The sequence below is a fragment of the Rousettus aegyptiacus genome, unplaced genomic scaffold (genome assembly GCF_014176215.1).
Source record: "Rousettus aegyptiacus isolate mRouAeg1 unplaced genomic scaffold, mRouAeg1.p scaffold_m13_p_1, whole genome shotgun sequence".
Classification (NCBI taxonomy): domain Eukaryota; kingdom Metazoa; phylum Chordata; class Mammalia; order Chiroptera; family Pteropodidae; genus Rousettus; species Rousettus aegyptiacus.
In genome coordinates this window covers 182,764,219-182,785,154 of record NW_023416284.1, presented here as the reverse complement: position 1 = coordinate 182,785,154, position 20,936 = coordinate 182,764,219, and the positions used below count along the sequence as shown (strand labels likewise).

Sequence of the window (20,936 nt, the reverse complement as noted above, 5' to 3'; positions counted from 1 at the left end):
CCCCCTCTCGATACCTCCCCCCACACCCAATTTTTTTTTTAAATTTTTTTTAACGTCCTGTTGCTTCACGGGGGACTGTCGGGGTGGGCGTCACGTGGCCCGACACGTAGCCGTAAGGGGCGAGAGCGCGTGCGCGCGTCGAGGCCGGCGGCCACGCCCCTTCCGAGGGTCGCCCCGCCCCCGCCCGGCGCGGCGAGCGAGGGGAGTGGGCGGGGCCTGCCGCGCGCCTGCGTGGGGCGGGGCCGGGGAGGGGGCTCGCTGGCGGGGGCGAAAGCCAGCCTGGGCGCGGGGCCTCGGCGCTGGGTGTGGGGCGCGTCAGCCCCCGAGCTGCGGGGGCAGGGCGGGAAGCGGACGCCTAGTCGCTCTCGGGCCCTGCTGTAACGATTGTGCGGCCCGGGGTCCTCCTCCGCAGGACAGGTTTGCAGTGGGCTCCGACTGCTGCCGTGTGGTTGCTGGGACCGCACGACGACCCCTAAATGTCCCTGCGGTCTCGGGTTTCGAGAGCCGCCCGGCGGGAAGGAGCCTGAGCAGCGGCGGGTCCCGCGTGGGCGTCCCTCGTCGCCCCGACGGTGTCGCCGCCGCCCGCGCAGTGCCCTGTCCGAGCGGCGCGCGCGCCTCTGGGGACAGCGTGTGCTGCGTTGCCGCATTCCGTTATCCCGGGCGCCCGCTCGGGTGGGGAATGAGCACCGCGGGCCGGGAAGTTCTGCGCAGCGTGAACGGCGTGTGCTGCTTCGTGATGGCGTCGGAATCCAGTAATAAAATGCAGGCACAGTACAGAGATGGGGGAATAAAGAGAGCCTTGTGCCCAGTTTGAAAATCGAAAGTCAACATTTCTACTTGCAAACTTGCGAAAATAATCATACAGTGCGCAAGAGCTTTTTCCATGCAGTGCGATGGATTTCAAGTATTTAGGTTAGTTTGGGAAAGGATTTTCCGAAGAGCAACAATGTAGTTCTCTGGTTCACGGAATTCCGTCAGTCACTAAATCTGCATTTTATTGCAAGCCCTTTCTGACATGTTCAATTAACAATGTGGGCAAAATTACTATCAAACTGATCACTGGGAAAGTTAGACGTGCCTGAGATTTTCTGTTAAGCATGTCTACTGTTTTGACTGAACGTAATTCGGTCTTTTTGGTCAAATTTTGCTTTAAACAAATTCTTTAGACTATTAAGATTTAGTTACATTGAAGCTACTAAGTAAATTTCAAATACTTTCTAGTGGCAAGTAACTTCTGGCCTCTTTTTTTTGAAGAACACAGTGAGTTCGTTTATAAAATAAAGCTACTTCATTAGAGGAAATGAAATTGCCTTGTTGGACAAAGCTAAAAACATTTAACTCTCAATATTTTAAGTTATGCAACATCCATTGTTGTTAATAGAGCCATAGAATATTCATGTACTGATTAAAAAATGAATTGTGTAAATGCAGGGAATAGTAATTTGATCAAAAAGCTTTTGTCTCTTTAAAAACTGAAGTAAAGTATGCACCTTCTTCAGTACCTAGCTAACTGATAAGTAGTTTTAAAGCATTTGGGTAGTAAATTATTTATTTGATACGCTAGTGTAAAAGATTCAGTCTCCCTTCTTAATTGGTTCACTTCTATATTAAGCTCCTAGGCCTTGTGCTAAATGCTCTGTCTGTATATCTCATTTAATCTTCAGTTTGACCTTGTGGCTTAGGTTATGCTGTTATCCCCCAAGGAGAAGGGGGTTAAGTAACTTGCAAGACTATACAGCTCATAAGTCCTGGGTCTGGTATTCAAATCCATTTATATTTTATTCAAAGTCCGTGTTCTTTGCCCTTCTCCTCACCCTATCCAATAAGTCACACTGAGCCTTTTGACAGATTTCAACCATTTTGACCCATAAAACCTGGAATATCACATGGTTCACCTGGTTCTTACACTAGGTGAAGCAGATCCCAGTTAAAATCTGGGTTAGACAGTACCCATTTCCAGAGTGTTAAATCTCTTATGATTATGCATTCGATAATAGTTACCAGGTATTATTACCTTTTCAAATGCACATGGATTGCTTCATCTCTCTGCTCACAGTTTTTTGATGGTTCCCCTCTTCAATGAGCAGTCCAAAGACCTCATGGAGGCCTGCGAGCCCCCTGTGCTCTGACCACTTCTGCCAGGCTGACCTTTTGTCCACTTCTCTTCCTTAGGTGCAGTGGGCTCTAGCTCCTGGAATCCCCTGCCCCTCCCCCATCCTTAACCAAGCCCAAGCAGTGGGGCACAGAGGCAGGTAGTAAACATGCGGGGAGTCTCCCTGACCCAAGGCCAGGGGAAAATACTTACGGTGCTATGTCAAGGTTCCCTTCCCGAACCAGGTTTTTCTCTATGAATCTCTTTAGGAAAAAGTAAAAAAACTCTTCCTGAGTTTGTTGGGCTTTGCCCTTGGTATTTCCTCTCCTTGCAGAGTTTTCCCCCACACACCTGCAAGCCCACCTCCCACCCTTGCTTGGTTACCACCCGATAGAATATAGCGCATGTGTGTACGCAAACACACGCGCGCACACACCCTCTGTTTTTGTCTGCTTACCACTCCTAGTTATTTTCATAGCTTTTATTGCCACCTGACTCTGTCTGTGGATATAAAGTTTGTCTGTTACCTCCCCCTACACTGTAAGTTCCATGGGGGCAAGGACATTATTTTGTCCTATATGGAATTCCCAGCACCTAGAACAGCATGCGGCACACATAGGCACTCATTCCAAATATGTTCGAAAGAGGTCCTAAGTGCTCGTCATGCACCAGGAGCTGCGCAAAACTCTCACCGACTTTTATTTCTCATAATCCGTAGGGCAGACGACGTTCAAGGTGGGCTTACAGAGCCAGATGCCTCTCGCCGCAGACGTGTGCCCTGTTCTCGGCTTCCTCCCTTCCCTCTGTCACACTCCGGCCTCAGGCATTCGAGGTCTATATTACACCCCTCCTTACCCAACATATAAGTGCAGTGAGAGTACAAAATTCTTGGGCTACGTCACTTACCTTCAAGAAGTTTAAAACCCTAAAACTTTGATCACACATTACAAAAATATCTTAATATGATATTCATACGTTACAATGTGCACAGGCTATATGAATGGGCGACCTTTCAGTTGAAGATTCTTATAATCGCATTTACCATTGTAAGAAATTATGTCATCTAATATGTCAACACTAAAAATGATTCCATATCTAACATCAGTAATTAACCACAAGCGATAATGTATTTTCTGTTCCCTTAAATTTGATTGTATTTGTTTGTTGCTGTTCTTGACATTTAAACCAGGAAATTATAGTATTCCACACTTTTTTTCCCTTTCATCATTATGGAGTTCTTGCAGGAACTCAAATATTCCCTGAACTTAAGAATCAATCTTCGATGGCTTTTTGCCCCCAAATTTCTAAAAATCTTAATCCTTAAATTTTCCTTAAAGAGGCATTCCCGGTGTCTTTGAAAAATAAATCTTTGTTTATTTTCTTAATAGATCTCTTGGGTCTCCTTTTGAATGGTGAGATGGCTTATCAAGTACTATTTAAAAGGTTGCAATTGACACATTTTAAATATGAATATCTTAGTCAACAAATATTTGAGTACTGGTCATTAGCCCTAAGGCACTTAGGGGCCTAGCTGAGAGTTAATTTCACCTGCAAGGGACAAGCTAATAAAAGTGAATGATAAAGACAAAACACCCCAGGAATGGCAGTGAGCACCGCTCCAGGCCTGGGCGCCAGGACAGGGCTGTCCTCCGAGGCAGACTTGACCTAGGGCTTGAAGAGACAATAAAAGTGCTGAGGACAGGCATAGACCCAAATTTAGAAAGTGGGAAAATCCGAGGCTTTTGGGTAAGATTTCCCATCAGGAGCAGTCGATGCCAGATTTTGCTTGGCCTCCAGTGTCAAGCTAATGTGTTCATAGATAAGAACGAGACTTGGGATTTTTTTTTTTTTTTAAATATATCCAAGGAAATTAATCAAAAAGTAGTTAACATGAATTCCGGTCAGTAAGGCACATTTATATCTCACTTGCGAATACAGTGTCCGTAAAGTGTAAGGCGCTGTTCTCCACAGCCAATCTAACGCTAATTGTGCTGCCTCTTTATACCACTAACACGACGGCTGCAGGTGTAATACTAACATTTAGCTTAAACCATTGCACAGTTAAATGTTAACTGACCGTGTCAGGTTTCTGCTCATTTGACCCTAAACGAAACTTTAGAGGTAAAAGGATTCTCAGCCAAGAGGCAGCCCAAATGTAATCCAATCTTTATTCCATATTTAAACTGAAACTTAAACTAAAAAAATAATTGTCTTAATTATAGGAATATGAGAGAATTTTTAAAATACATTTTGTTTTGATCAACTTTCAGACCTAGATTCATAGTCTTACGATTGCAAAACAATTTCCACAGTGTTCCCCCTGGACTGTGTTGATTCTTTGTTTTTTCCTTCAGGAGGAATCTGTAATTTGATTTTTTACCATATTCAAGAGATACTGTTTGATTCATAGTCTGTGCATTAGTTTTAAATAACTAAGTAAGCATTGTAAGCAAGGGAAGTGCCTACTCATGTCCTAAACATTTAGTCAAATGCCATTATCCTTTACTAAAATTTAATGTATACCTTAATGTTACATTTTTCTGGTGATTTCTGTATATTCATGTTTTCTAAACAGAGTTCTACCCCCAGGGAGGTATAGAAGGACTGACATTTATAGAGCCACTACAAACTGCTGGGCGCTTCAGTTATTACCTCATTGAGTACACGGAGGCCCTGAGTTAATTATTATCTGCCTTATAGTTAAGGAGCCTAGGCTCAGAGAGTTAACCCGGTGATGTGACTCTTGTGACACAGCTAGTAAATGCTGGGGACAAGATTCAAACCAGACTTTCCACATCCTAAGTGATTTACAGTGTGATTCTGGCCCTTCTGTGCATGAAATTGTGTACCCTGAGAGCTATGTGTTTTAATGACTGAAATACTGTTACTTTTGAGTCTTTATTTTTTCAGTCTTCTAACCAATGGTGATGTTGAATCTTTTCAAACATTAAGCTGTTATAGCTAGTTGAAATACAGCGAGTGTCATGTAGAGAAAAGATCACTGTGCTGGGTATAAAAAGGCCTTATTAGTTCTATCCTAATGAGCTGTGTAACACTGAGTAAATAATACCCCAATCCGAGATTCAAACTAAGTGATCTTGGATGTCTTTTCAAGTTCTGTGATTCTGAATAAGGTGTTCTCATCCATATCAGCAAGTTGACATTGTTGTGATTTAATTTCTGTGTCTAGGATAATCCTGTGTACGTACACGTGGTCCTGTAATGGCAATAGGAAATGTATTTGAAATTTTTGGGTGTCCAATTTTGCAGACCTTACTGAAGTAAAAAATATATATATATATTATATATATATATATATATATACACACACACACACATATATTTATGGGTTTTTGTTTCCCTTGGACATTACGTTTAACTGAAAATCTTATTTTTCATAATTTCCAAAGGATCAAATTGAATCTTCCTTTTTAAAAAACATATTACAACATAATAAAAAATAGAGCCCTAAGAAATTGGGCCTAGAGCTCCTAGTGGAGAAAGTTGCCATCAGGAGTGAATAAAAATTGCCCGGGGGTAGGGGGGAACCAGGCCTCTTCCTTCCTTTCTGCTCTTATTTTTAAAACACTTTACAAGTAGGCTGCTTTCAGTGATTACTTGTTTCAATGAACGAAAGCAAAAAGGAACACATGAACATCCTCGGGCTCTAGGTAGGACAAGCAGCTGTGTAAGCTGCTCACAGCCCAGAGTGCTGACCTGAGTAAATAACAGCATCTGAAAACCCTTGCCTCCGTGACACGGGAAAACAGAGCAGGAGGGAGGGCCTGGGTGTCTGTCAGTGTCTACGGTGTGATTCGACGATTCCTGAGGAGGATTCTGGAGTGCCAGATAAGTCTCACTCCGCAAGAAACTTAGTGTTTGGGCCGACGGGATCACAGCATCTACCGTCACCCGAACGTGTAACAGGCCTGAAAACGAGCACCTCTCGTGGTAACGCGAAAGGGGCTTCTTTAGCAATGGCATTTTATCAGAATCATTTTAACTTTATTACTTATGAGATAAAAGATTAAACGCAGTTATTCACAGCAGCAATGTTCAGCCGGTACACAGGAGTACAGCTTTATCAGCTGATAGTTCTCAGCTGCGGCCCAGCCCTCCCCCGGAGCCCTGGGAACCCCAGAACCAGCAACGGAAAGCAAAATGCCTGGCGCCCTGCCCCCACCCAGCTGTCAGCCCCCGTCATGGGTGCTCCGGCCACACCACTTGTTAAAAACATTTTCAATATTACCTGTGTGTCAGTTTATTTACACAGAAAGTTCTTTCACATCTTCCTGTCCCTTAAACCTGAGTTCACTAGTTTTTACTAATTGCAACATTTTAAAAGGGATCATTTCTTTTGTCTAAAATATGTAATAGGCTCTTTGGGCATCTATTCGCATTTAGAAAGAGCGTGTATAGAAATCATGCTAACCCAGTGACAACGAAATACCAAAGTCTCCGGTTTTGCTTTCTGTTTTCTGCCAAACAATGTTTTAATAGACAGGCGGTTGTTACTGGAGCTGGGAGACGGTTTGTCCTCCTGCTGCGGTGACCTCCGTGTATGTCACACCACAGAATCTGTTCTCTCTCCCCAGCCCTGGACAGCCTTTCACGTGCCCCTGCCGAACCCACGAGTAATACTGATGATGCCAGCAGTTACTGCTTCCTAATCGTTCTGCCCAAGCCCATCTGTAAGACTGTGTTACAGTTACATTTTATAGATCTTCAAGGGCCGCCAGCTTGATTAACTGGCATTAATTACACTGTATTTTTCTCGTCATCCGCCGGGAGCGAGCATTGTTGTTTTTAGATGGAGATCGAATGTAGCACAGCGAAACGAGTGACACTTCGCGTGTCGGGGTTCCGAACTGCGGCTCCGTGTTTACAGCGGGGGCCCGGAGCGAGGTGCCGGTGGGGACGCGCGCGCCGAAGCCGTGACAGGCGGTGTGAGGATCATCTCTGTGTGCAGGTGAAGCTGTCAGAGCAGCAGAAAGAACGTGAGGAGGGACTCACACACACCGAACTGTTAAATCGTGAAATGCGAATGAGACAAAGGACGGGTTCACGGAGTTCAAAGACGGGCCCATAGACGCCGCGTGGGCTGCCCCGGCGGCGTGGCCCGGCTCCCATGCTGTCCCGGCTTCCTCTCCGGCCACCTGGCCCGCGGTGGGCAGAGGCAGCCGGCCCTTCTCTGTGCCAGGTCCTTGGCCTCTCGGGACCGCTAGCCAGACTTGACTTTCTCCTGTCCCTCAGCTGACCAGGTTTCAACATTTCAGCTGGTTCGGTGCCTGGTTTCAGGAAGGCACGCTTAATCTAACAGCCCCCCCCCCCCCCGCCCCAGGCCTTGTCGCTCCGGAGGGAGCAGACCCCCAGCGGGGACGGCAGCAGCCGGCTTGGGCTGGCGTCGTAGGAGTGACTGAGCACCGAGCCCAGCGAGGGAAGGCGGCCTCTCGTCTCTGGGCCCAGGCAGCCGGGGTCTCGTGAGCGCTTCCTTCTGCACAGTGAAAATACGAAGTCATGATACCTCAGCCTCACTGCGTCGCCGCACGCCAAGCCATAGAAATGGTGGTTCTCACAGACGATGTGGCGAGTCGTCTTTAAACCCCACGCAGTGAAACGCAGTCCTGCAACATGCGTCCCTAAGGGTTCGTCCTGGGAAGAGGCGGCTGCGCGCAGGGCTCTGCAGCAGTGGCCTTAGAAGCCCCGGGGTCATGGCTCAACACGGCCACTTCACTAGCCGCGCCTCCCCCTTCTCCTGATGCAACTTAGGGGTGTCGCCGGGGTCATGTGGGTGGACGAATAGCACGGCGCCTAGCAAGTTCTCTGGCACACAGCAAGCTTTCAGTAAACGGCGTTATTTCAATAGAGACTGAGAAGGGTACGGTCTGGATATAGCTCATCGGTGCACATGTGTTCAGGAACGTGTGTAAATTTCTCTATATTGAAAATGTGTCCACAGAGATCAAAAGTAGTTAGTCATCAGTTTTCTGCCACTTCCTATTGCACGAACTATTTCCTGTTCCCAGGACTGCCGACACTAGGAAGTAAAAGGACAAAGGACTTGAAGAGGAGCCCTGATCCCGGCTGGCTGTGCTTCCAGCAGCAGCATCAGTGGGTCGACAGCCGGCCCCGGGCCTCCGTGCTCTCTAGGCCCAGTCTTCAGCTGCCTGACCGACCGTAGAAGCAGCTCTATAGCGGAGGTGGGGGCGGGGTGGGGGGCAGCCCCCCCCCATCTCCCCCCCCCCCCCCGCCGTGCAAACAGCTGAGCTGGCAGTGAGCAGAGGGTCCTGGGAAGGTCACGTTTTCTGGAAGGCCCAGGGCCAGGGGGGATGGGCCCCTCCCTCCTGGAGCCATATCGTCTCACTCTGTTTTTCTGACACTGACAGTTGTGGGCTGACCCAGGGCTTAAAACATGATGCAGCATCAGGCAGGCCAAGGGCTTCCTCCAGGGCTGGGCAGGCGGCTGCGGCCAGAGGCACGGGCGAGCGATCCTGCCCTCAGCAAAACCACGCCTTCTCCCCATCTCCACAGACAGCTGCTGAGCAAGGCAGTGAGCCCCCAAGCCCCCTTTGTAAAAATCAGATGCCACGGGAAACAGTAGGTCACGTTTTGAGGAATTTAAAATCTGGGAGGCGACAGATGCACACACTCCCACAAGTGGCTTTTGGAGGTCGGTTCCTTTAGGTCACACTGGGAGACAGTGACAGCTCTAGGTCCCCTGGGCCTGGCTCATCCCTGAAGCAGCATGATCGCTTCGAGTGAACCCGCAGAAGGCCCAGAAAGTCTAGGTCTTCAGCACGGATTTCCATTACCGACCTCTGTCACCAGGCCCCAGGCCCCAGGCCATTCATAGAGCCTCCAAAAAAAATCTACCCCTGGAACCCAAACTTTCTCTCAAGAGATTTTCAGGTCTCCAAGGTGATCTTTACAGCATCGTTTCAAAATGAGGGCTGGAATACACAATTAGATCAAGGTGCTGAAGGGAGGAGAATCTTTCTAATACACAGTTTTGTAATTATGAGCCTGGCTTCACAGTGACTCACATACTCCATTATAATACTAACACCGGATAAAGTTTGTGTTTGCATCCTAGGTTTTCTTGTTACAAAGGGGGCTTCACATTGTCACTAGAGACCTAGGGGCGCGATTCATTCTGAATTACGATCGAACCCCTGACAACGTAAGAGCTTGATGGGAGTTCCCTTCGCGATATCTGTGTTTACGAAAACGGCTTATTGCGTACACAAAAATTATTCACTAAGTCAGGGTCATGTCACAGACCACAGCAAAAGACTTAAATCACCTGTGTTTGACACCGGATTTCCCCAAGGCAAAGTCTTGGCCGTGTCACCGAGCTGTCACCCGGAGGACGCCGATCCGGGCTCGGGACTCGGCCCTCCTCCGTGGCGCTTCCTCTACCCGCACCCGGCCTCGAGCCCAGCAGCTTTCCTCTCAGCCTCTGCTTTCTCCCATTTTCTCTGTCATCTTGGTCAAGGGTCATTTCCTACCCGCCTCGCAGCCTCTCTGCACACAGTCCTGGAGGCACCGTGAGCTACTTTAACCTTGAAACTCGCTGGTGCGGGGTGGTATTATGTTTTATCCATAATGTAACGTGTGCGTATCGACACCATGGCGCGTCTACCCCATAATCTCTTTCTTGATGTCTGTCACTGCACATCTGGACGGGAAACTTTGCCGGCACCTTAATATGGCTTTAAAAAACTACTCGACGTGAGATCTATCCCTGTATTAATCCTTCGTGGTACAGCGTCCACTACCGACTGCCGACGTCTCTGTGAAGGGAGGAGAGGGGAAGGCAAATGTGCTCAGAAGTGAGCTTAAGAGCGGTTTTATTTTCCAACTTCTAAACACAAAAATCCCACTCCTTGGCTGCTAGCTCGTGTTTTTAGCTCCTTCGTCTCTCCACCCCGTCGTGTGTCTGTAGCTTTAGACCTCCCATAGGTTCTACAGTGCGGGTAGGTTCGAGACGGCTCGAGAAGGCTTTGAGATTCTGTGCTCTGTTTGAAGCGGTTCGCCAGATACACGGGGGCGAGCAGAGATCCCGGTTTCTGTCAAATGTTAACCGTAGGGAAACACGAGGAAGCATTAGAGACCGACCTACGACCTGTCGCTTATTTTTTATTAGACTTGAATTAAATTAGTGGTCAACTTCACAAAACCAGAGAACACTGTCATTCATTATCCATTTTCCCTCTTCAAGAGTTAAAAAGAGGCCTCAGATCTGGGGAGAAAATCTTCATGCTAATTAAAGCTCACGGTTTGTTCTGTCCGGGCCTCATGTGCACAGCAACCAGAAACGTTCCTGGCCCAGCAGTTTCAAGCAAATGGTGCAGGAGCCAGTATTTGCCCTTTGTGACGGTAAGCCTGGAGTGATTTCAGCTGTCAGGCAGCTCAGATCCCCAGATTCTCACCGAGGAGCTTTGCAGAGCTTGTAGTCTTTCCTTCCTAATTTAATTTAAACTACACTTGTAATAAAGAGGCAAGTGCGTGCACCGGCTTCCCCCTAACGCTGGCGTGAAATCCTGTATGACACAGATCCCTCTTGGGTCTGAAAGTTAAGTTCTAGAAGTGTCTCAAGAACTGTGTCCACCCCCGCCACTCCCTGGCCTTCGCCAGCGCCATTCCCCAGCTCCCCGGCCCCACGGTTTCCTTCCCGGCCAGCCCCTGGCAAGGGAGCCGCTCACTTCTCCTTTCCAGCTCCTCCCACAGTCCCTCTCCCCGCTCCGGGCCCCCATCCTCCTCCCGGGCCCACTGCAGGACAGACAGAGGGACAGACAGATGCGGCCTCCTCAACCCCTCATCCCCGCCGCCTCCAGAACAAACACAAACCAGGAAAAGGACAAAGGACTTTTAGTTATAGAAAGGTCAGAGTTTTAAAAATTACAAACACTGGGAAAATTACAAGGTTGCTAAAGAACCTCAGAAAAATCCAGCAGGGGTTTGCAGAGCCTGACCTCATTTCCATTTCAATGGAGACCGGTAAACCATTGCCAATCTCTCCCAAACATTTTCTGTAGTTAGAGGCCCCTGGGCGCCTTCCCAGTCCCTGGGGTGTGCTGCCCTAACTGTTTGGGGGGGAGGGGGAGGGCGGTCCAGGCCATTTGCCAAAGGAATCCTTTCTCCTTCCCCCCAAGGCTCCTCCCTTGGGCTTCAGGCTACTTGCTCTGACCTTTAGTCCGCCACCACGGCCCCTAATGGAGCCCTTCGTGGTTGAGGGCTTGCGGACTTGTCCTCACTGCCCTCCTCCCAAACCTGAGACGTCCCCACCCCGGCATTCCTCATTGATCTTGCAGTTGCTTCCCTGCTGAGCCTGGAAGCCACAGAGCCCCGGGCCAGGGCAGGGCGTGGGGCGCTGGCGCTGGACTGAAACTGGCCCAGCCTTGTAGGACAGTGATGGAAGGCCCTGGCTCACTATGGCGCGGGGCAGACAGCTGGCCGCCGGCGGCCCCCGGTCTCCCGGCAGCGCCGTGGGCACCACTTCACGGTCACTGTGCGGACGAAACGAGGCAGTGACTGTAAGTCCTTCGCATGTGCTGGGATGCAGCGATTGCTCGGCACATACTGGCCATTCTCATCGGCGTTCGCTCGCCGCTTTGGGAGGCCTGCTCTGTGTCCTGCGCGATCGACACAAGGCGCTGGGGGGACAAAGCAAGTGACTGTCTCTGGCAAAAGAGGCAAGTAAACCAAAGCTTGCTAAGCAATGGAAGAGCTTTTGGTGGACTCGAGCTTTGAGTCCTGAGCAGGGAGAGGTGTTCAGGTCCTCGAGTTCCAACCGGGAGGGTACCCTGCACCCCGGGCCGATGACTGGTCCTGCCCTTGCATGCACTTGGCCCTTCAACAACTGCTCTACTTAGCGAGGGGATCCTGGCTCCCCAGCGACCCTTTAGACTAGGCGGGGAGGGCCCCCGGGAGCCTGCCTCTGTGCGCGCCCTCCCTCAGCCTCCACGCGGGGCGTCCTCCGAGATGCCGCGTTCGCTCTGCGGAACAGGCTGGTAACGGCTTCCCCGGCCAAGCCTCACCCGCGTGCTCCGCACAACCCGGGCCCGTACACGCGTCGTCTCCCTGCCTGGCCAGCCCGTCTTGTGTCAGACCCCGGCTCCCACGATTTCTGGTTTTGCAACGTGAGGCAGGTTCGGTGACCTCTGTGCCTCCGTTTCTGCCTCTTCCCGTGAGGGTGGTCGTCCTGCTCACGGGTCGGTGTGAAGACCGTGTGAGCTGATGCACACAAAGCTCTTGGACCAGCCCCTGGCACGCAGTAAGGACTCAATAACTCTCATTATTATGCCACTCCAAGCGCCTCTAGTTTTCAACCCATTGGCAGAAGACTGCTGACTGGGGAGGCAGAGCTTGACAGCGGTTTACCAAAATGTATTTCCTCTCCTTCCTGGACACACAGTAATCCTCACTGCCTGCCTCCCTGGAAGTTAGGTGTGGCCATGTGGCTGAGTTCTAATCGATAGAGTGTGAGCCGAAGCGATGCGTACCCCTTCCAGGCCTGGCCCAGAAAAGCCCCCAAGTCCTCCCCTGGGGCTGGCAGGATCCAGGCCCCAAAATGACTGTCGGGGAAGGGCCACTTTGCAGGCCTCTCCCCCGCATGGTCCTGCCACCTAAGAAAGATGCTCGTGTCGCATCTGGACCGCGGCGTTTGGGCATCTGGACCGCGGCGTTTGGCTGGCACCTTACACAGCCTTTACTCATAAAACTCACACACCGGGAGCTCCACGAAGGATCGGTTTTGCAGCGAACCGTCGGAACGATAGGCGTCTGCCCCGCATCTCACCCCTTCCTCCTCTTCCTTGCCAGAAAACCCCTCTCGTCTCACGGAGAAGCTAGTGTGACCTTGGGGCGCCACGACCCCTCGGCCACCATGGGCAGGTGGGCACACATGACTCCAGCGTGGAGGCTCGTTCCCAGCGTCGTCTGAGCCCCGCGTCTGTTAACATCCAGCCCACGTTGCCCGACCCCCTTGGTCCGTGAGCCTCCTTTCCGGGTGAGCTGGGCAGGGCGGCTCTCCCCGAGGCAAGTTTCCGACTCGGCAGCCTCCGCTTTCCCCTCGTTCCCTCGGGCCTCGGGCTCAGCTCACTCTGCCCTGCCCCGGCCCCATCCTCACATCATGAAAAATATTCAAACTCCTTGAAAGATCATGACAGTAGCGTGCACGACTTCCACTGGAGGGAGGAGAGTATAGTCACTCGCGTGTGGTCCCAACCGGTGACGCTCACTGTGAGGACAGGGGTCACGCTACAGAACGGATCCCATTCCGACGAACTCGTAGGCCTGCCCGCGGTTTTCCGATCGCACCTGTGGACGTCGGGCACGTGTGTCCCCAGAACACGCAGCTCTGGAGTGCGGCTCGATACGCACAGGAAGAGCTTCCTCCGCCCCCTGTTCTTAGAGACTCAGACGGGAAACCCTGCTCCGGGAGGGAACCTTCACCGAGCACCGTAAGCGTTTCACCGCGGCCTCGGTCAGGGAGGCTCCCGGCGGGTCCGCGAGACGCCCCGCGCCCACAGCTCCCCGCCAGGCGTGGCACCCCCTCCTCCAGCACCTGTCAGGGGCCTCGCGTCACTTCTGAAATCTAAGCACCCCTTTCCCGCTCTTCTCCTTCGTCCCAAAGCCACACGCGCCCAACGTGGCCTTGCTGTTTTTGGAATTATCGTGCGTATGTGAATCCCCATCCGCACTAGTACACATTTTATTTTTCTCTTGTTAATCTGCGGGACATCGTTAGAATTATTCAGCGCGCCGGAAGAACCGGAGGGTGAGGGGCCAGTTTCTCGGGCCCCACCCAACACACCGCGCTTTTATTATTAAAGGTTTCTTGAAGCAATAGTGAATGTGGGGATTGGGGTTGCAGATTCCCTCCATGTTACATTGCCTTGTAGTGGGGCTTGATCGATAATCCTTTGGTATGTTTTTCCTTTAAAGCAACATAGTCGTGACCCCAGAGATTTGCAAAACAAAAGGCAATTACGACATAAATTAATGTTTACGGTTACATGGGTTATCCTCCTAGCCTCCACTTCGGTCTTTTGGGCGAGTACAACAGCGGTCCCCAACCTTTGTGGCCCCAGAGACCGGTACTCGTATGGGCATCTAACGCCCGCTGACGTGAGGCGGAGCTGAGGCGGCGATGCTGGCGCTGGAGGCGGCTGCGAATCGAGATGAAGCTTCGCTCACTCGCCCACCGCTCGCCTCCTGCTGCGCGGCCCGGTTCCTGCCGGGCTACAGATTGGTACCGGTCCACGGCCCAGGTGTTGGGGACCCCTGAAGTACAGCGTATCTCCCAACTTTGGTGGAAGCATTCTATAAGATATATTAATCCGCTTGTTTTTGTCTCCAATAACATCAGGTATTGTAAGGCTTGTATCTTTGAATTTTATTTCGAATTTCATTCTGAAATTCTTACTTAAACCGATTTCTTATAAAAATGGACCATTTTAAAAGACTGCTAAACTGTTCAGTCATTTTCTTTCATTCCCATGAAAACCGGGCTGGCCGTTTCACATGAAGTCTCTCCCCACAGCCGTGTCCAGACTTTGCATTCTTACCTCATTTTTTCGTCTTTACCCTCCCTTAGCGCCCTTGCTCCGCACCCCCGAAACCCTCCAAGTCTTTAAGAACCGAGCTTTTAAAAATCTTGCTCTAAGCTGTTTCCTGGTTACGGAGCTTCTGTTTAGGGAGACGGGAAAGTCCCAGCGGTGGTGGTGATGGTCACACAGCCTGGTGAATGTAATTAGTGCCACCGAATAGTGCACTTGGAAATGGTTAAAATGGTTAAGTTTTATGCATCTTTTGCCACAATGCGAAAGGCTCATTCATGCTTCCCGCCTCACATATTGGCACACGTCACTAAATACAGACTCCCCACTCACGCATGCATTGCAGCGACTACGAAGGATGAACAAGTCCGTCAAATAGAGAATGTAAAGCAATTTCGCTCCTTAAAGAACCTACAAGGTAGAACAAAGCACACACATCCGTGGCCAGCCGTCTTTGGCAAACTGCTCTGTTTGCTCATGCGCAGAAAAAAAAAGCCCAGCCCGGCCACCACCACCCACAGCCCCGAGGAGAACAAGACCCAGGACGCCCCGGAGACCGCGGGGCGTGTTTTCCAGTTCCCGTCACCTTCTCCCCTTTGTGTCCCCCTTCTCGGTTCACAGGGAGATGAACCCAGAGCGACTCCTCCCTACATAGCTTTTTCACTCTAGTTGGGAAGGTGGAAGGAACATGTAAATATGTATGAGGCTTTCTCTCCCGGGTGTATGATGCGTCCTTGTTGGATGTGGAGGAATTACGTTAATGAATGCGTGCCTGCGCACCCCGACACGGAAACCAGGCGAAGGGGGACACACACACCACACACACACACAGGGCTCTGGCGGCGCTCACCAAACGGTTCCCACGAAAAGGAAGAAAAGAGAGCGAGGGGGAGGAAGAGAGATTTAAAATCTGTTGCCAGGAGAGAAATAAATTGTACAGCTCCACACAAAAGCGGGAACAAAGTTTCATCTTTGCTTTCTGGAGTTGCAAATGTAACTGTTGTTCAAGTTGTGCGAATGTGACTTGAAACGCGGTGGCTGAAAAAATGAGCGCTGACCAGCCAGGCTCCTGCCAGCGACAAAGAATATTAGGGTTGGAGTTTCGGGACTGGTAATAAATCGTTTATCAGAAAACAAAGAACCAACCAACGTTTCCTGTTAAGTAGAGCTTTCTACGCGTCCCTTCAATATGGGTTATTTTTTTTATCATTGCTAGAGTTTTTATTATACTGCCCCAATACAGCGCCTTTCCCTGTTTCCATTACGCTAGCTAAATTCCGCTTAGAAGTGAATTCACCCTGAATGTGTTTGCATGAAATTCTATCTACTTATGGCTTAGACTGTAAACCATCTTCAATTATAGGTAATCTTTATGATATTTTAATAGATAGAGTAATATATTAGCACACTGGAACTGAAATGCAGACATATTAATGGCCTTAATATCACTCTGCCAGAACACAGGCATGTCGCCAGCCTTTAATCATCCTCCCGGCCTCCCCTTCGGCTCTGCTCCCAGCGAGTGTGGACCGCCGAGCAGGCAGGCAAAGGCCCCTGCCCGGGAGGGCGCGGTGGCTCCGTAATTATCTCTAATTATCGTTAATATTCGTGCAGCAGGATGGTAGATTGAAACGTGTACTTAAATGAAAAATATTGTCCCTCAACTGGTATTTATTTTCATGTGTAGGTCATAACATACAGACGTTAAGGCCGTAGTTGCTATTTTTGCAGATTCTTGCTGGATTCAAGGAAGACTGAGGCTAGTTCTCGTCGCCCATCTTCACAGGGTATCAAAGGCGGAGAAATCCCACCTCAGACCCCACGCAGCCTGAACCGGTCTGCCAGCTGAAGGGAGGGGAAGCAGAAGACAAGTCTCCAACAGAAGGCTTCCCTTCACATTTTTGTGGCAAACCGAAAATTAATTGTTGATTGTTAATATTTATTTGTTTTTTCACATTAGAGTAAAATACAGAACATTTTTCTATTTCCAGTTCCCCCCACCGAAAAAAAAAAAATCTGGTTACTTGATTCTTAGTTATTCAAAATCCAGATAATAATTGACTCTAGCCTATTTATGTAACTATTGTTATAACCTAAGCATTAAATATTCTTAGCTTACAGAGTGTCTTTAAATCAGTTTTATCAGTAAACAAACAAACAAACAACAACAACAACAAAACACAAGAGAAAACGTTCCCACAGAAATTTTGGACAGTCTTTTATCTAATACACTGACAGAGAAATGTTTTGGCTCAGCATTATTTCATAGTCATTTATTACTTACTTGCTCGAATGAATAGGCACTGGGCTAGACCTAAGTTTAAAGAAACTACATACAGGTTTTAAAGAAAAATTTAGTGAAAGTTTCAGAAAACTTCCAAATTCCTCCCGGAGGGGGGGGGGGGAAACATATTGCTCGGAACGTATTTCCAAAGGCATTTAGTGTAAAATTGGGGAAACCAGTTAAGAGTATTTGGTTGATGTTTTCAAATGAAGGCTGCATGGCTTTGATCAAAAAATGGAATTCATAAATTCTGTCCTCCATTTATGCATAAATGAACATAACGCACATAAGCAGAGCTGTTACCCCTGTTCACGAACCTTGCTCACGCCCAGCTCATCCCGCACGTCAAGCCGCTGGGGGCTGTGAGCAGTGTCGTGTCACTCCAAGGCTGCCTGGTGGCCCGCAGCCACCCGCACGCATCACCAGGTCTAGGCCGAGACTGGAACCTTGCCTGCTGTCACATGACAGGAAACGGTAGGGCTGGCTGTTCACAGGCCCCACACCAGAAGGCCGTGACCTGCGTGGAGAAGGTTGGGGGTCTTCGAGAAAACTTTCTCTTGACTGAAAATGCGTTCCTCACCGGAATACTTGACTTCTTAAAATCCCCGTTAGTTGTACGCCTTTGAATAACATGGATCTATCTATTCAGGGAGGGGGCCCTCCGTTCTGGCCAAAATTATCGTGGTGGATTCACCTTAGCAGAGGGGAAAAAAGCCTGATTTAAAACACCCAATACACTGAGGAAGGAAAGGTTCAAGCCCTGGCAACAGTGTAGAGGCGCATACTAGAATGTACTAGAATGTTCTAGAACAGGGCTCACTGGGAAACCGAGATACGTCTTTGCAGTAGCTGAGAGACTACCTGTATGTTAGCAGGGCTGAGAAAGCTGAGGACTAACTGTACAGTCTGTAAAAGTTTGTCTCTGAAGATGGAAACTATTTTTTACCTACAAAATTGAAAAATATATGCCTTAACGTAGAACCCACTCAAAGTGAGGAAATAGACAATCTCATATACTAATGCTAACACTATCAATTGATGGACGATTTCTGCAAGGCCATTTGCTAATACATATCAAAAGATTTAGAAGTTGGCGTGTCTGTGGGCTGTAATGTCACTTCTGGGATTTTATTTTGTACAAATAATCAGAGAAGGGCAAAGATATAGCAATATTATTTCTAATATGGGAGACTTAGAAGAATATATTTATTTTATTACTAATTATTTTATTTTATTTTTTTGCTGAGCTATGTTTTCCATAGAGAAAATTAATTGTGTACTATTACATTAGCCATAAAATTTGTTAAGAACAAAACGTTTGTTTGTGGTCTGCGAACCCCTTTGATGGGGAGTCCCTTCCAGAAACTTCATGCAAACCACTCCAGTGTCGCAGAAGGGCTCCTGACCGGCGTCTGTGGCAAAACTATGTGCAGATACTCCAAAGACAGTGCCTCTTGGGAGACGTGCAAAATGTCAGCAAAGTGGTCATGTTTTGGGACATGTAGACAAAATTGCAAGTTTTAAGTAATCCGATTACATGTATTTCTGAACACAGTCCATGATGTCTCGTTTACTTTTTTTAATGTGACTGAAAACACAGGAGCTATATATGCAACACTTAGCATTTCCGCTCTTAGAACCTTGGAGACTTCTTATTTTGTCTAACCTTTGCTTTTTCTAGTGCGATTTCATTTCCGCGGAGTTCCATACACATAGGAAAGCACCGAAGAGCATCATCTGTTCTCGGACCAGAACTGACCTGAATTTGTATTAAAATATCTAGGAATACATAAAAATATCCACAGAAAGCATGAACGCAGAACTGAAATATTAAAGACAGTATTTCACTAGGGTTTAACTCGTGGTTTGATTTTTGTTTCTCAAACGTTTTCAAATATTTGATCCTCGAAACCTTCACCCAATTCATTGTGAAGTTAAAAATGCTGCCTGTTTCAGAATATTTCCACTTACTTCTCAAACATGATAGGAACCGGCTGGCCAGCCCCAGGGGTTTCCGTGGCAACACTGGGAGTGGCCGCTGTGACACACCCTGGCGTTTTTCTGACCCGACACTTGTCGCCCTGTGCTGACACACATGTTGCACAGCTGAGCCTCAATCCAAATGGGATTGAACGGCGTTCTGGCCAAACGCCAAATCCAAACCTTCCCTGGCCTGTCTCCCCCATCCTCTGCCAGTGTGCATGTGTGCGGCTTCGTCTGAAAATGGTTTGAAAATAGATGGGGGGTTGGGGGGGCGGATTTGTCAGTATCTGCACAATGAAATAACCATCTTATTTTGTCCATATAGACAAATGACTAGTCAAGTCGGTGAAAAAATAGATATAGATAGATAGATAGATAGATAGATAGATATTTTCTTTTTAATATTTGATGAGTTAATTGCAAGGCTCATTTATGTTGGTTATTTAAGTTATCTATCTACATGGTTGCATCTTAAGTCTGAATTTTCATACTCTAAGGAAAAATTCCCATTGAGTGTTATTTTCTTTTTTCTTTTATTTATTTTTACATTTTTATTACGCTGACATTGGTTAACAAAAATCCAGTAAGTATCAAGTGTACAATTCCACAGTAAGGCGTGCGCGCGCGCGCGCGCACACACACACACACACACACACACTGCATTGTGTGAGTAATGTTTTGAGTTATGAACATTTCTTCTGTAGTCAGTATTTAAGTGTGCGGGGTAACATGAAGCTAATATTTAGTTCTAAATGCTCTGTGTGGGAAAGCCCCATAGAGGTTGTCTTGGCCAGTGACGATCAAAGGGCCGGGGCTTCTGTATTTCCTTCCCTGACCCCTGCAAGGACAGCAGTTTCGTCTCCATTTTGTATGCTGGATTTCCTGAAACAACAATGATAAAAATACAGCTTAAACAGCAGCGATCCAGCCTAGCCTTTCGCTCACGTCACCCCTGCACAGCATTGCACAAAGACACGAAAGCCAGGTCAGCTTGCAGCCTACCACGGTTGGCTCCTTGCCTTCAAGGAATGTGTGTGCCCTTTTTAGAGAGTTGCTGTAATGTCACTTTGCTGAAGCCGTCTTTCCACCACCACTGTTTTTTTCCAGTGAACAATTTGGTGCCCGTTCCTGGGTTTTCTTGATTGTTAAAAACCAGTCGCTATAAGAGAGAAAATGAGGAATAAGACTCATGCGGTCCTCAATTTTAAGTGTAATTCATCCATAAAATCATTCAGTCTTCCTAAACTATGTGAGTGGAATTTGTTTGCATAAATCTAATTCCACCAAAGACTTCTAAACTGCGAACTTAATTACATGATCTAATTTGGGAGCTTTTCCAAACTTAATCTCTGAATTAGTTATCTTTTGCTCTTTTATGTGTCATCTTGCTTTTTGACATTTCATTAGGTATCAAAACCGAGAAAGACAAAGTACAAGCTTGTTTATGTTTTATCAGGTTTCAAGATAATGGCAAGTATTTTATACCAGATTGATCTACAGAAGAGTTAGGTGGTTTCCAAACCAATGTTTTGGCAGGAAATAAAAGTACAAATAATTATGAATAGCAATATCTTCAAACACTTTTAAAAAATAATCGTGAGAAGAACAGTTCTTTTGCCGAATTTGATCTTCGTTTTTCGTGGAAATGACTCTGTGTGCATGCAGGTCCATCCACGTGTGTGTGTGTGTGTGCGCGCGCGCGCGTGCGTGCGCACAAGGGTCTAAGTCCTGTCACATGACTTACTGGTTGTTTGACAGTGAGGAAGTCACTTAGTCTCTTTGAATCTGTGTTTTCTCATCTAAAATCAGGGCTAACAGTGCTTGTCCAATCTGTTTCAAGGGCTTATCATAGCAATCAAAGGAGATAGTGTATGTGAAACTTTATTACTTACATGTATAGGGCTCTAATTACATATACTGGCGAGTGGTGTAATTATACCAACGACTCAGTATAAGATTTGGGGCAACTCATTCAACTCTACTGAGCCTTGTTCCTTCATATGTAAGGGTGGAT

General features: G+C 48.1%; 1 long non-coding RNA gene across 1 annotated transcript; it reads left to right on the top strand.

Annotated features, from left to right (window-relative positions):
* Positions 1-273: 273 nt before the first annotated feature.
* Positions 274-3,428, top strand: LOC118603970. Its single transcript, XR_004951538.1, has 2 exons — positions 274-912; positions 2,811-3,428. It is a non-coding gene; the product is annotated as an uncharacterized LOC118603970 (long non-coding RNA).
* Positions 3,429-20,936: the final 17,508 nt, after the last annotated feature.